General features: G+C 39.4%; 1 protein-coding gene across 1 annotated transcript in view; it reads right to left on the reverse strand.

Annotated features, from left to right (window-relative positions):
• The window catches only part of palm2akap2 (PALM2 and AKAP2 fusion), a 76,951-nt gene that overhangs the window by 35,167 nt on the left and 26,360 nt on the right, over nt 1-15,424 (reverse strand). The window lies entirely within an intron of this gene.

The following is a 15,424-nucleotide window of genomic DNA, read 5'->3' on the forward strand; positions in this document are numbered from 1 at the left end:
AGGTGTCCCAAGTTGTTCCTGGCAGGCTACTCAGCCTTACAGGCTCCAATTTGGGCGGGGTTAGGGCATCTGGTGCCTTCCAGGAACAAACCCAGGCACCTTTATACAATGTACATTTGTCCACATCATTCATTACGCGCAACACATGTCCCAAGCATAATAAACATGGGAGCGGATTTACTGTATGGAGAATTTACCTGCAAGAGGTGAATAAGGCATGCCAGAGATATGGGCAAGCTGCAGTATTTCTTTGCATCGCCCAAAAATGCTCACATTTTCTTTCATCTGAAGCAGTGTCAAAAGCGAAACCGCCCGAGTGAGACCCTGTGTTTGCACTATAGAGACTGAGAGGGACCTTGCCGTTCATCAAGCTGCAGGCAGTTATACTTGTAGAGACTGAATGGCAGCCAGAGAAAAGAATAGTTTTGAGATTTTAAACTTCAGCAAATTAAACTTCATCATTCAGTTTGTTTTATACCTATGTGTAGTGTCTAATAACGCATTGGCAATGTACACTTTAAGGGATAGTTCACCCAAAAATGAAAATTCTCTCGTTATTTACTCACCCTCATGATATCCCAGGTGTGTATGACTTTCTTTCTTCACCAGAACACATTTGAAGAAAAAATAAATATATCTATGATCGGTAGGTCCTTAAAATGCAAGTGAATTGAGATTTCTCTTTTGAAGCTCCAAAAACCACAGACAGTCAGCATAAACGTCATCGATACTGACTCCAGTAGTTAAATTCATATCTTCTAAAGTGATACAATCGCTTTTGGTGTGAAAAAAATATAAATATTAATATTAATATAAATATTAAGTAAATTGTTTAACTCTAAATCATGCCTCCGGTCTGCAGCGGTATGCACGTGTGAAGTAATTGCAATTGAAACATGCAAGAACTGACGTATGTACGTCACAGCCAGAAAAGCAGCACTGTACAAGTGAGGAGGAGGAACGCTGTACAGTAGTATGGTTGGTTTTGGTTAAGGTCTGTTATTATCTGTTTCTTTACTCACAATGGTGCGTTTGTGTGCTTATCCTGGATGTCTCAACCAAGTGGAGAACGCAAGATTACTTCGGAATCATGACAATGCTAATATGTCACACGAGAGACTGCTTGGACTGATCATGTCGCTTTAGAAGACATTAATTTAACCGCTGGAGTTGTACGGATGATGTTTATGCTGACTGTCTGTGATTTTTGGAGCTTCAAAAGAGAAATCTCCATTCACTTGCATTTTAAGGACCTACTGAGCTAAGATATTTTTCTATTTTTCTTCAAATGTGTTCTGGTGAAGAAAGAAAGTCATACACACCTGGGATATCATGGGGGTGAGTAAATAATCAGAGAATTTTCCTTTTTGGGTGAACTACCCCTTTAAGTTTCACTTGCCAATTAAGTTTGATATGAACTGAATGTGCACAATTGATTCTATAATTTTTCAGATTAACAATTTTTATTGATTCACCTATTTGAACATAGAAAAACAAAATATATATACACAGAATCAACATTAACCCCCACAATTACCCTTCCCCCTCCCAATCCCCAATCCCACTCTGGCCCCCAACAACATCCCAGTGGTCGACACACACACACACACACACACACACACACACACAAATAAAATAAAAATAAAAATAAACAAATAAACAAATAAAAAATATAATAATATTAATAATTACACATCCATAAATTACATATATCCGCCCCATTTCTCCATGAACAAGTTAAACTTCCCCATTCTTCTAAATGACCTTTCTTCAAAGGCTGCCACCCTTTCCATCTTTGAGCATCAATCCTGAAATGAGGGCGCTCCAGACGACCTCCAACCCCTTAAATGTATCTGCCTGGCGATCATGACACTGGTTAAGACACAACTCTTTATGTGTCTAATTTCAATATCGATGACCGCCCCATCGCCCAAAATACAGAGTCTGGGGCAAAATGATACCTGAGTGCCCAATACATCACACACCAAACTCTGAACCTTCAACCAAAACTCCTGGATCTTAACACACCCCCAAAAGACATTGGTTATGTATCCATCCTCTGATTGGCATCACCAGCAGGTGGGTGTGTCTTTATGATCAAGCCTATTCAATCTAGATTGGGTCCAATAGAACTGATATAAAATCTTGAATTGCATAAGGCGCACCCTTGCGTCTCTAGGTGCAGACTTGATGTTTTTCAGAATGCTAGCCCACTCTCTCTCCTCCAATTCCAAGTTTAAATCTTTCTCCCATAATCCCTTGAGAGAAGTTGAAGCTCTGTCCCCCAGACTCTGAATTAGCAGGGAGTAACACACTGATGCCTCTTGACCTTCCAAAAGCAGTAATCACCACTCCTATAGTATCTGCTGCTTTAGGGGGGTGTATGCTATTCCCAAAAATAGTACAGAGCAAGTGGCGCAGCTGTAGATACCTAAAAAACTGAGATCTGGGGATCCCAAAATGTTGAACAAAATGTTCAAAGAATCTCAACACACTACTCTCATATAGGTCACCGAGTGTAGTAACCCCCCTCACAATCCACTCTGACCAGCAGAAAGGGGACTTATTAATACATAATTTGGGGTTCAGCCATAAGCTCGAGGCAACATTTAGATAAATATCCAAATTAAACACTCTGGACACTTTTGCCCATACCGAGTGCAAATGCGAGATAACGGGGTGTAATTTAGGAGCCAGTTCTGTAGCATAAGATCTAAAAAATTCAGCGGCAAAGCCATCTGGCCCTGGAGCTTTGCCTGTAGGCAGGGCCTTAATTATCTCATCAAGGTCCTCCAAGGTTATCTCAGAATCATCTCAGAATTTTTTTTTCAGCTCTGCCTCGGCACTGTTAATTAGTGCCCGACCGATATATCGGTTGGCCGATAATATCATATATTAATATTAATATTAGCCTTTCACCGATATATCGGTATCGGCGTATGTGTTTACCGACATGCGCAGATATGATTTTTTTTTTTCAGAAAATATAATGCAGAAAACAATGCTTTAGAATTGGTGTCATTATGTAGTTTGTCCAGCAGAGCTCCGACTCCACTGTTTACAGAGCTGACTCTGAGCTGATGGTGGCTCTGCAGACAGGGCGGAGTTAAGCAGTGCGGAGTTGAGTGGTGTCTTTTCGGAAAGCTGCTATCTAGTTTGTGAAATACATACCGGAAAGTTAATAAACAATGACCCCATCATTTTCCCTTTTCAGTATAACTAATATAACGTTAACCCTGTCCCTGACAACCATGTCACTCATGTCTGTTTGCTGTTAGCCAGCTATAGTTTGTCAGTGCAGTCAGTAATGTTGCAGATTGAAAGGTAAACATCAGAGCATCTTTTTGCAGGTGGTGGATTGTGTCTGTTGAGTGTTGATTTCATGCTACGCTGTTACCTAGTTGGTGAGATGCAATGCTGGTCCATCTTTTACTCTCCATGACAACGACCTTATAGCTAACTAGCTAACCATGGAGTTACTTTCATTGCTTGTCAGCTGAGTGGAAGCTAATGTGTAAAAATGTATTCACCAAACTGTTTTTTTTTTTCAGGATTCACACTTTGGTGCCCCCTTCAACCGAACAATTCCAGTTGTTGCATTTATAAAATGTAATATTTAAAAGTCTGGTTTTCCATCGTTGAAAGTTTCCCCTGAACTTGTATAGCAGAATACAGTGTAAAACCGCTGTTTTTCTCTTGTCTCGGCAGGTGTAAATGCTTATTTTTTTTACAATCTGCCCCTAATTGACTGGTAGTATTAATGTAGTCAGCCTTTGACTGATACTAAACATACAGTACTGATGTTTATTTAGCTATTTATTTTATTTGAATTTATTCTTTATTTAAATGGTCAGCAACTGACTGATACTAAACATACAATACTGATGATTTTTAAGCTATTTATTTTATTTGAATTTATTCTTTATTTAAATGGTCAGCAACTGATTGATACTAAATATACAATACTGATGATTTTTAAGCTATTTATTTTATTTGAATTTATTCTTTATTTAAATGGTCAGCAACTGATTGATACTAAACATACAGTACTGATGTTTTTAAGCTATTTATTGTATTTTTATTTATTCTTTATTTTCTCAGTGTTCATTTCTAGAATTTGTTGACAATGTATAATAATAATTATATTCTTATATATATAAGAAATATCCATCTCATGGACAGTTAAATTGCCCCATTGAGCAATAACTATGTGCAATACACAGTTTAGTCTTTTTTATATTTATCCAACACATCCAACCTCTTCTGCCATTTCTTTCCTTTAAAAAAAACAAAAAACATTTGCACCGTACATAACAGATTTGTATTTTGCACTGTACATAACAGATAACAGATTTGTATTAGATTTACACAATGTATGTGTATGTGTGTATGTATGTATGTATGTGTGTGTGTGTGTGTATGTAAGTATGTGTATAATTATTTTTTTATTATTATCTATGCCTTGCTGCTGTTTTTGTATTGTTTTCTTTTTATTATTGTTGTACACTGGAAGCTCCTGTCACCAAGACAAATTCCTTGTATGTGTAAGCATACTTGGCAATAAAGCTGATTCTGATTCTGATAATGTCAAATATTCTTTGATAAACATGTTTGTTTAAGAATGCAGCCTTCTGAGTACCTTTGCATAGTCATATCGATGCAAAATCGGTGCACAATCCACATAGAAAAGGTCTGTTTTCATTCCAGCTCAAAAATTAACTATATCGGCACACCATATCAGTAATCAGTGAATTTCTCCCCTCTAAAATCGGTATCGTATCGGTCTCAAAAATCCCATATCGGTTGGGCTCTACTTTTAATATTCCCTTTCAACTCCACGAGTTCTCAAGCTTTGGATTTTTTGATGAATGAGGCATACTGTATGATCCGGCCTCTAAGAACCGCCTTAAGTGCCTCCCAAGCCATGCCCACAGAGGATACTGAGGACCAGTGAGTCTCCATATAAACATTGATTTCAGCCTTTAAAATTAGTTGGAAATCAGGATTTTGCAAAAGGGATACATTAATCAGAATCAGAATCAGAATCAGAATCAGAATCAGAATGAGCTTTATTGCCAAGTATGCTTACACATACAAGGAATTTGTCTTGGTGACAGGAGCTTCCAGTGTACAACAATACAAAAACAGCAGCAAGACATAGATAATAATAAAAAATAAAAACCAATTATACACATACGTTCAGACACACACATACATACATACACACATATACATGGGTAGTGCAAATCTAATACAATCTGTTATGTACAGTGCAAATACAAATCTGTTATGTACAGTGCAATTTTTTTTTTTTTTTTTCAGAGGAATGAAATGGCAGAAGTGGTTGGATGTGTTGGATAAATATAAGAAAGACTAAACTGTGTATTGCACATAGTTATTGCTCAATGGGGCAATTTAACTGTTCATGAGATGGATAGCCTGAGGGAAAAAACTGTTCCTGTGCCTGATGGTTCTGGTGCTCAGATCTCTGAAGTGTCAGCCAGATGGCAACAGTTCAAAAAGGTAGTGGGCAGGGTGAGTGGGGTCCAGAGTGATTTTTCCAGGCTTTTTCCTCACTCTGGAAGTGTATAGTTCTTGAAGGGGGGGCAGGGGGCAACCAATAATCCTCTCAGCAGTCCGAACTGTCCTTTGTAGTCTTCTGATGTGGCAGGTTGAATTTCGTCAGCTGGTGAAGGAAGTACAACCTCTGCTGGGCCTTTTTCACAATGGAGTCAATGTGGGTCTCCCACTTCAGGTCCTGTGAGATAGTAGTGCCCAGGAACCTGAATGACTCCACTGCTGCCACAGTGCTGTTTAGAATGGTGAGGGGGGGTCAGTGTTGGGGTGTTCCTCCTATAGTCCACAATCATCTCCACTGTTTTGACTGCATCAGACAGCCAGCTGTTTAACCTCCCTTCTGTTTGCAGACTCATTGTCATCTCGGATGAGGCCGATGACAGTGGTGTCATCTGCAAATTTCAGGAGCTTGACAGAGGGGTCCTTGGCGATGCAGTCATTGGTGTAGAGGGAGAAGAGTAGTGGGGAGAGCACACATCTCTGAGGGGCACCAGTGCTGATTGTACAGGAGCTGGAATTGAGTTTCCCCTGTCTCACAAGCTGCTGCCTGTCCGTCAGAAAGCTGGTAATCCACTGACAGATAGACATGGGAACAGAGAGTTGGTGTAATTTATTCTGGAGTATAGCTGGGATGATGGTGTTGAAAGCCGAACTGAAGTTCACAAAAAGGATCCTTGCATATGTCCCTGGTCTATCCAGATGTTGCAGGATATGATGCAACCCCATGTTGACTGCATCATCCACAGACCTGTTTGCTCGATAAGCAAATTGAAGGGGATCTAGAAAGGGTCCAGTGATGTTCTTCAGGTGGGCCAACACCAGTCTCTCAAATGATTTCATGATCACAGACATCAGTGCGACAGGTCTGTAGTCATTAAGTCCTGTGATTTTTGGTTTCTTTGGGATGGGGATGATAGTGGAACATTTGAAGCAGCATGGGACTTCACACTGCTCCAGTTATCTATTGAAGATCTGTGTGAAGATGGGGGCCTGCTGGTTAGCACAGGATCTAAGACATGCAGGTGAAACGCCATCTGGGCACTGTGCTTTTCTTATCCTTTGTTGTTGAAAGACCACCACAGGGTTGGGGGCAGGAGTCCTGTAATTCGTAAGTTGTTTCATGCCACTCCACACTGATGCAGGGTCGTTAGCTGAAAACTTGTTTTTCAGCTTATCAGTATGTATTCTTTTAGTCACTCTGATTCCCTTATTCAGTGTGTTCCTGGCCTGATTGTACAAGACTTTATCCCCAACTCTGTAAGCAACCTCTTTGGCCTGACGAAGCTGCCTGAGTTCCGCTGTAAACCATGGTTTGTTGTTGTTAAATGTTAAATAAGTCCTAGTAGGAATGCACATATACTCACACAAACTGATATATGATGTAACAGTATCTGTGAGCTCATCCAGATTGGTGTCTGCAGTCTCAAAAACACTCCAATCAGTGCAGTCAAAGCAGGCTTGTAGTTCCAGCTCTGCTTCGTTGGTGCATCACTTTACAATCCTTAATACAGGCTTAGCAGATTTTAATTTCTGTCTGTAGGTTGGAAGAAGATGATCCAGACAGTGATCAGATAGTCCCAAAGCTGCTCTAGGAACAGAGTGATATGTATCCTTTACTGTTGTGTAGCAATGATCCAGTATATTGGTCTCTGGTTGGGCATGTAATGTGCTGTTTGTATAAGGGCAGTTCACATGTGAGGTTTGCTTTGTTAAAATCCCCAAGAATAATAATAACTGAGTCCGGATATTGTTGTTCCGTGTCTGTGATTTGATCAGCCAGCTGTTGTAGCGCGGCATTCAAACACACGTTTGGCGCGATATACACACTCACCAAAATAAACGAGGAAAACTCCCGCGGCGAGTAGAAAGGCTTACAGTTAATAAAGAGCACTTCCAAATTAGGACAGCACATCTTCATTAACGTTGTTACATCTGTACACCAATTTTCATTGATGTAAAAGCATGTTCCACCGCCTCTTGTTTTCCCCGTTGACTCTGCGATGCGATCCGCTCTGAACAGCTGAAAGCCCGGCAGATGTAACGCGCTGTCTGGAATGGCTTCACTCAGCCAGGTTTCTGTGAAGCACAAGGCAGCAGAGTTTGAAAAGTCCTTGTTTGTGCGGGTGTGGAGATGTAGTTCGTCCGTTTTGTTAGGGAGAGAGCAGAGATTCGCTAGATGAATACTCGACAGCGTTGTTTGAAATCCCCGCCGACGGAGTTTGACCAGTGCGCCTGCTCGTCTCCCTCGCCTGCGTCTCATAGCGTGTTTAAACAACACAGCCGCACCTCTGACTAAAATGTCAAACAAAACGTCCGAATATTCAAAATCCAGGAAAAGATTGACTGGTGTATGCTGTCGAATTTTCAGCAGTTCGTCTCTGGTAAAACTGACTAAAAAAAGATTACTAAACACAGGACAAACAAACAAAAATAACAAAACAATAGAAGCGCTCCACACCGAGGCGGCCATCCGTGCTGTCATCATGATGTTAAAGCACCAACTATATGATTTCTTTTGCTCTATATGTGGCAACACCTCTAAATTCACCAGGGCGTGATCTGAGACTAAGATGTTACCAATTGAGCAATCAACAACAGATGAAATAAGGGACCTAGATATATGTGGTTTGCAACATCCCTTCAAGATCTATAAATCTTTGGCTAAACAAGCCAAAATGAACCATTGCCCCTGTATTTCTGCCGAAACAATAATGACTCTTCCTAAATTATCTTTAATCTGTTTCAGACATTTGAATTGTAGATGTTTACTTAGCAATGTAATGACTCCCCTGCTCTTACTTGAGCCAGCACTAAAGAAAACATGCCCACCCCATATCTTCCCAAATTTTTCAGCTTCCTCCGTTTCTTGAAGAAACACTATATCATATTTCTTACATTTAAGAAAATAAATAACCTTACTTCTTTTTATGGGGTGCCCCAACCAATTTCCATTCCACATGGAGAGAGACAATCCACTCATATTAACACTGAACATTTTGACATATTAGAAAAAATAGATTGTGTATCAAAAACAAGTTTATAAAGACCACATTCCAACATTAGTGCAACAATCAAACCCCGAACTTCCTGGAAACCAGGAAGTAATAGCATTCACATAATAAACGATGAGTGCGATTCTGAGGTTGCATATTCCCTCTAGGATTCAGTTTTTACTCTACTGATGGTTAGATTTAGGGTTAGGGTTTGAGTAGGGTTGCCAACTGTCCCGTATTGCACTGTACCGTACACCATTGACATTTTCTTCAGAAAATGTACAAATCAAGTTGAAAATTTGAGCCAATGAAAAATAAATGTACCAGAATCATACAGTGTTAAAACAAAGTCATATATTTTAAAGTTGCCATAAACCCACAATAGTTCAGGACACAAACTTAATTGTTTGACAGCCCATCTTTACAGGTGATCTAATTCTTATTCACTTTACATGGTTATAGAAGCCCACAGAGGGATATTTAGTCACATATGTCGGTTCTTCAGGTTCTTCAGTGAATGTTCAAATACCTCGGCTCACTTTGACACAGTTTCACAAGCACATTCCAGCACTGAGCACTGGTGCAGTAGGTATGCACTCCCCTGTGTGCTAAAGAAGGAAAACTAAAATGCTTTCCAGATGTGAGCAAATGTGCCACTAAAATGGACGCTTACATCCTCCAGTGAATGATGCTGCAAGGCTTTACATAAAAGCTGTGGGGAAATGGATGACTGCTTCTTTTTAACAACCTTCAGGGTGACATTTATATGCCTTCTTTTAGAAGTTGAGTACTGTGCTACTGTACCTGAAACATAATGTCTGATTTTAACATGTTGAGAGAGAGAAAATGGGGGAGAGGCCTAATTAACTTGTACTCCAGAGGAAATGATGTAATTTCTTGTTGAATTGTAAAGCTTGAATTATTCAACACTAATCTCTTATGTTAATTATCACTTCTCTGCAAAATAACATGGGTGATCTCAGTTGTATTTGTAGGTGTTTTTATTTTCATAAAGTGTGTACATACATTTTTGTACATTCGAATTTGGGCTGTCTATTTAATGTAAATTTAGTGCGATGATTAGTTTTATAAAAAATAACACGTTAAAAAATGTATGCAATTAGTCATGCGCCCTGACGCATACATAAATTCTGAATACTAGTAAGAGGCTCCGAACGCGTCCATCTGAGGCATGCGCATGTACAGAGAGCGACAATAAAAATAGCGGAGACGGAACGCAAGAATGGGACACACTGACGGACTCAGTGCAAACCAGATTGCTGTCAACTATGACAGCAATTATGGTCAAATTTGGTTAATGTGTTAACTGTGTTAAAAAAGTGTATTGAGAACAAGCAGAAACGAACAATGCAGAAACAATGAGATTATTTTGGCATCTTGTGCCACTTTATGAGCATTAATGCCAATTGCAAGGGTTCATTGTGTGTCTTTGTTCACCCAAGCCAGGAAAATGTTTTTAAGATCATTAGTTCAATCCTCAAGATATACACTATGTATGATTATTATCCTAGTGGCACCTAAAATATAAACTGTGACACACTGATATAGTCTATATGTTTTTAATCTGAGCCTCTAGAGTGAAAATATAAGGTTTAACTGTATAACAAGCACACTTTTGTGTTTTTTCATTGTTTTCTGTACAGCCAGTTTTGGGCCGACACTGCTATGCAATTATTTTTCCATGCCAGTCTGTTACTGTGGTGTCAAGTGTTTCAGATAAACCTGCTCCTAACTGACCACTTTACATGTCAGGTGGAGGTTCTCTTCCAATACTTTTCTAATGTATATGTATATAAGCATCCACTTAGGGCCCCCGAGCCACCAAGGATTCCCACAAAGCAAGGTCATTTTTTTTTTTTTTTTTTATACTAAAAGCTCATTTATAATTTATAATACAAGAAGCTAAATGTTTGTATTAAACAGTTGAACATTAATGAACATGTATTCGCAAAAAAAAAAAAAAAAAAAATGTCTAAGTGGGCAATTCTTGGCTGAAATAAGCTGAAAAGTGGACCAGACTTTACACTGTTAGTCAAAAGGCTATGCAAGGCTAATTGGAGTAATATATAGTGATCTACATTGAAAATGGGAATGAAAAACTTGAAATGGAGCTGGAGCTGAGTGGCTTCAGGGCTGTAATTACACTGACAGAGCATTCATCACTGGTCACATGCCTTACAGACTGACACAACACTCCACACCCCTCTCATGTGGAGGGAATACTAGAGCCATATCTATTTCACACAAGGTATGCTGACACATACCAAAGCTTAGAGCAACACACAGAAATAGTCCATGTTTCTCACCACAGACACGTAATCTGTGGCTCAAAAGATCTTGAAATATTGCTCATGCTGATGTCAGAGGTGACATGCATGGCTAATTTCTAGACAGAACGAATCATCTGAGAAGAATTGAGAGCAGGTAATAAAAATGCTCAGTTGTGAAGTTGGGCTTACTGGATCGCTGAGACCCAAACAAAGAGGATTTGTTTCCCAGCTCAAATGGAAAACATCTGCATGGCAGTGAAACCCCCTCCTCTATCTCAAAGAACAAACACTTGAGAGTCTCATTAGGAGATAATTTGTTATATCTATGACATTTCCTGGGATCTACAGTAAAAAGAAAAAGAAAAAAAGAAAAGGAAATCTATTGAATATGATAATCTTATAGCTGAGTGCAAATTCCGAGGGTGAAAATCTTTTTTCATTTTTATAAAATATACATTTTGCAAAGACAGCAATAGAGCACTAATGACTTGTTTAAGACTTCAAGTCAAGTGGCTTTTATTGTCATATCAACCATATACAGCAAGTACAGTACACAGTTAAACGAAACAACGTTCCTCCAGGACCATGGAGAAGCATAAAACAACATAAAACAGACACAGAACTACATGAGCCTACACAGAACTAAATAAGACCTACACATTTCTACATAAAGTGCACGTGCAAACGGGTGCAAACAGTACAAGGTGGTACAGTAATAGCTAAAACAGGACAATAGGCACAGTAAGAGACAGTGCAGCACCAACCAGTACACAATTCTGGTATGAAAGTGTCCAATAAAACAGGTAGTCAATACATTTTGTGTCTGCCATTGAGCACTTGCAAGCTAAATTTCCCCTAGACCAACAGATTTCCATGCTGACTGTAATAAACTTGATTTCTCTATCAAATGTGGCAAGGTGAGCAAGAGACAGACACAGTGGGTGTGGCATCAAGCCTCAAAGAGGCATTTATTGGAAATAATAATACATAGAAAATGTCCAAAAAAGGAGAATAAAGTGTCCAAAGGGAAAAGTGTCCAAAATAAAGGCCGATCTAGCACCTTCACAGTGAATGGGCTAAGTGTAGACAGGGGTAGTGTCCACAGGATGATCCAAGACATGTGCGGTGTCTAACGGCCACAAGCGCTACCCTCCATCTGGCCTGTCTTCCCAGGGGCCACGCCATGTGAGTAGAAGGTGGCCCCACATCCTAGCCCATCTGCCGCCATGCGTTCTGTCACTAATGTCCCTAGACCCCTGGCGTGAGTTAGATGTGTCGCCAGGGGTCCAAGGAGCAGGTCAAGTGCGAGTCCAGCAGTGGTCCAGGACATGGGCGGGGTCCAGCGGCCACAGCGCTCTCCACTCTTTGGTCTGTGGCATGAGGAGCGGCTGATGAATTGGTGTAGATAGCTGGAACTATCGGTTATTGAACAATATCAATTTGAACTCTTGTAGCCTCTATTCCTGTGCCTGTAACAGTAAGGCAAGTCTAAGAAAAATTGTCGTAGAAAGAAAACAAATTCAATAAATAGTTTTTTAAAAACTATCGGCTGATTAATCTGTTATCAGCCTTTTCCAACCCTTAGTTATCGGTATTTGCAAAATACGTTATCTGTTGACCTCTAGAAAATAATAGGTCAGAACTGTCCAGATAGCATACTTCTGGATTTTCAAAGTGTGTTTTCATGTGAGGTTTTTTTTATTAATATTGCCACAGCTTGCAATGGAAGGGGAAATGTTTTGTTTGAGACGGTTCTCTATTAGCTTTTTCAATAGTTTAAAAACAGCGATAAACGCGAGACCGCCACAGCAGTTTTTAAATATATGCACATAGTTAAATAATTTTGGGTGAATTCCAAACAACATTTGTATTCCCTTGAAGGGCACTGCGGGAAAAGGATGACACACGAAGGGGCATTCCAAATGAAAGTGAGTAACTGAACCCCTCCATTAAGGGCCCTTCCACAAGGCCGTTAGCGAAGAGTACACATGATGGTCACTTCTAGGAAGTAATTTTACTGTTTATTATCACATGACACTGGGTGGCATGTCCTTGCAATGTATTTTGTTATATTGTATATTTGATATATTTGGTTGCCAGTAAGAACATATTACTGTACATATTCAAATGCTCGGGCAAGCGCTACATCCCTTTTGTAGCAGAAATGTCTCCTCCTCCACAGTTTACATTCATTCTAATACATAAGAGAGAAGAAAGCAATAAGCAGAGATACTCCAAAAAGAGGGTCCATTTTTCCTCTAGTCTAAACCCTGAGGTAACCTTATTATTAAGACCTCTCATGCACCAAATAACTTTCTGCGGTTTATTGATGTATTTTATATATAGCCTTCATTTACAGTATGTAGTACAGCTATTTTTTTATTAATAATAATAAAATAAAAAACTACATACATAGAGAGAGTACGCAATTTAAAATAAGACACAAAAGGCAAAACAAAATATTACAAAAAGTATATTTATTTGCAACAACAAATTAACAGCTATAAAAAAGGAGATTCCTGTTGTAAGAACAGCTGATGGGGTGATGGACGCTGCACTACGCCGTCATGGTAAAAAGGAAGTGACATATGTCTTTCATTACTCCCTTCATCAAGGGTGTTCCAAATGCGAGTGCCCTGCGCCCTCCAAAGTTTCCACTTCATGGGCTCTGCCCTTCAGAGTGAGTAGGGCATGGGGATGATCACTTCCAATTGGATATCGTCCTATAAGTAATTAATTTAGCTAAATGCCAACAGTTGCATCCAAATGTAAATATGCCACTATTATAATGTAATAATACTGGCATACTCTCTTACTCTATGTTGGCTACTTTCTCATCATCAGCAAAGTACACTTTTTTTTAGTGTGTTGTAATAGTTTACTAAATGGGATGTGGCCATGTTCACCATGTGCAGAACTGTTCTGTGTGTTTAGCCAATGAGTCACAGAAGATGAACTGAACTACACTTTCACTGAGGTCAAGAAATAGACAACAGCGGACACAGACTGTGAGCAATGACCAGCGATGTTATGTGTCACTGTTAACTCCTACAACTGACGCCTCCAACAACAGCAATGCTGACATTTCTGATGCTCTCGCTCTTTAACAAAGACAAACTTATACATGAGTTGTTTTTGTTATCAAGTATTTGACTTAAATGCCAAATATCTCAATAGGAACTCAAAAATGTGTCATCAAATTTTTCAGCAAAATTATCTGAACTATGGCACCTACATTAATTTTATAGTTGAACTATTTTACTGTGACAACAATGATCTCAATAGTGTCTTTTTTTATTGCTCCTTACAAAAAACATCTGTGAAAATGCTGATAGTGAGAACTCCCTTAGAAAGAGCAAACTCTGTGCAATAAAATTTTCATTTGGGAGCTGGTAACTGGCAAAAGCCAGTTGTGTGTTTGCAGAGTAAGCTACAATCTTATGTATACACTGTGTGCTTAATCTGCCAAAGGCAAAAATGTCCTTTTAGCCGTTACTGATGGTGATGACCCCTTATCAAGAGTCACAAGTGCTTGTCTCAGAGGACAGACAAAAATAGACTGGAAACAGTTTTCCCAGAAAGCACTTTGAGAAAGGAAGTCTTTGACATGTTCTTGTGGTTTTAGTTGAGGTTTATTATGATTCACATTTTTAAGAGATCACACTGCACGAGGAATACAAATGTTTCTTGTAAGAATTTGTTACAATGAATCTCCTTATTAATGAAACAAAACATCACAAAGAATATTCAGTGTTTAAATATTTAAGTGGTATCACTAAAGTTGATGCTTTCAAAAGTATGCTTTTTGAAGCACTAGCAGTATCAAGGTTGTGGTATTGCTGTAAACATACAGTAGAAATTAGAGCTGCACGACTCTGGATAAATTGATAATCATGATGCTTTTTTTTCAGGATTCTGAAGAATAAATGCTTATTTCAGTGATTTACAAAACCTGGACATAATGGTACTAAACAAAGTAACGTAATTTACTAGAGGTTCTGACAAAATGTTCTCTGCTACAATCTATGCTAAAATGCAATACATTTGTAAATCAAATATAAAAATGTAAAATGTCCCAAATCCACAAGGCGCAACGAATACGTTATAAACCAAACAGCACCTTGTCTCCTGTCTGTCACTCACTCGAAGTTGTGTCGATGTAGTGACACTAGGGGTTCGATCTTGAGAGCCCCAATCACCTTTGCTTAAAATAGAAAAGGCCAATGGAAATTGGCGAGTGGAATCTGCATGTGGGTATAAAAGGAGATGGCGTGCATCACTCATTCAGATTTTTCCTTCGGAGCTGAATGCTTGTGTGTTTGTCCTCTCACTTCTTGCTACGCTGCTTGATTTATTACGGCGCATGTCAGCGGTCACCCTCACACAGTCAAGTGTGGTGCTTCCCCTGGGCGCTTCGGCAGCCTGAGTCTGCGTGTGCTAAAAGAATATTTTCTCTAAAAGAGCTCGCACAAACGCTTGGCATCTTTTTAAAGATGTCCTTCCTACTGGTGAACTTCAGACGCCGCTTTAATTTTTTAGCACTGTTCGGTTACGAACTCGGCG

This window comes from Myxocyprinus asiaticus, chromosome 42 (assembly GCF_019703515.2).
Source record: "Myxocyprinus asiaticus isolate MX2 ecotype Aquarium Trade chromosome 42, UBuf_Myxa_2, whole genome shotgun sequence".
Taxonomy (NCBI): Eukaryota; Metazoa; Chordata; class Actinopteri; order Cypriniformes; family Catostomidae; genus Myxocyprinus; species Myxocyprinus asiaticus.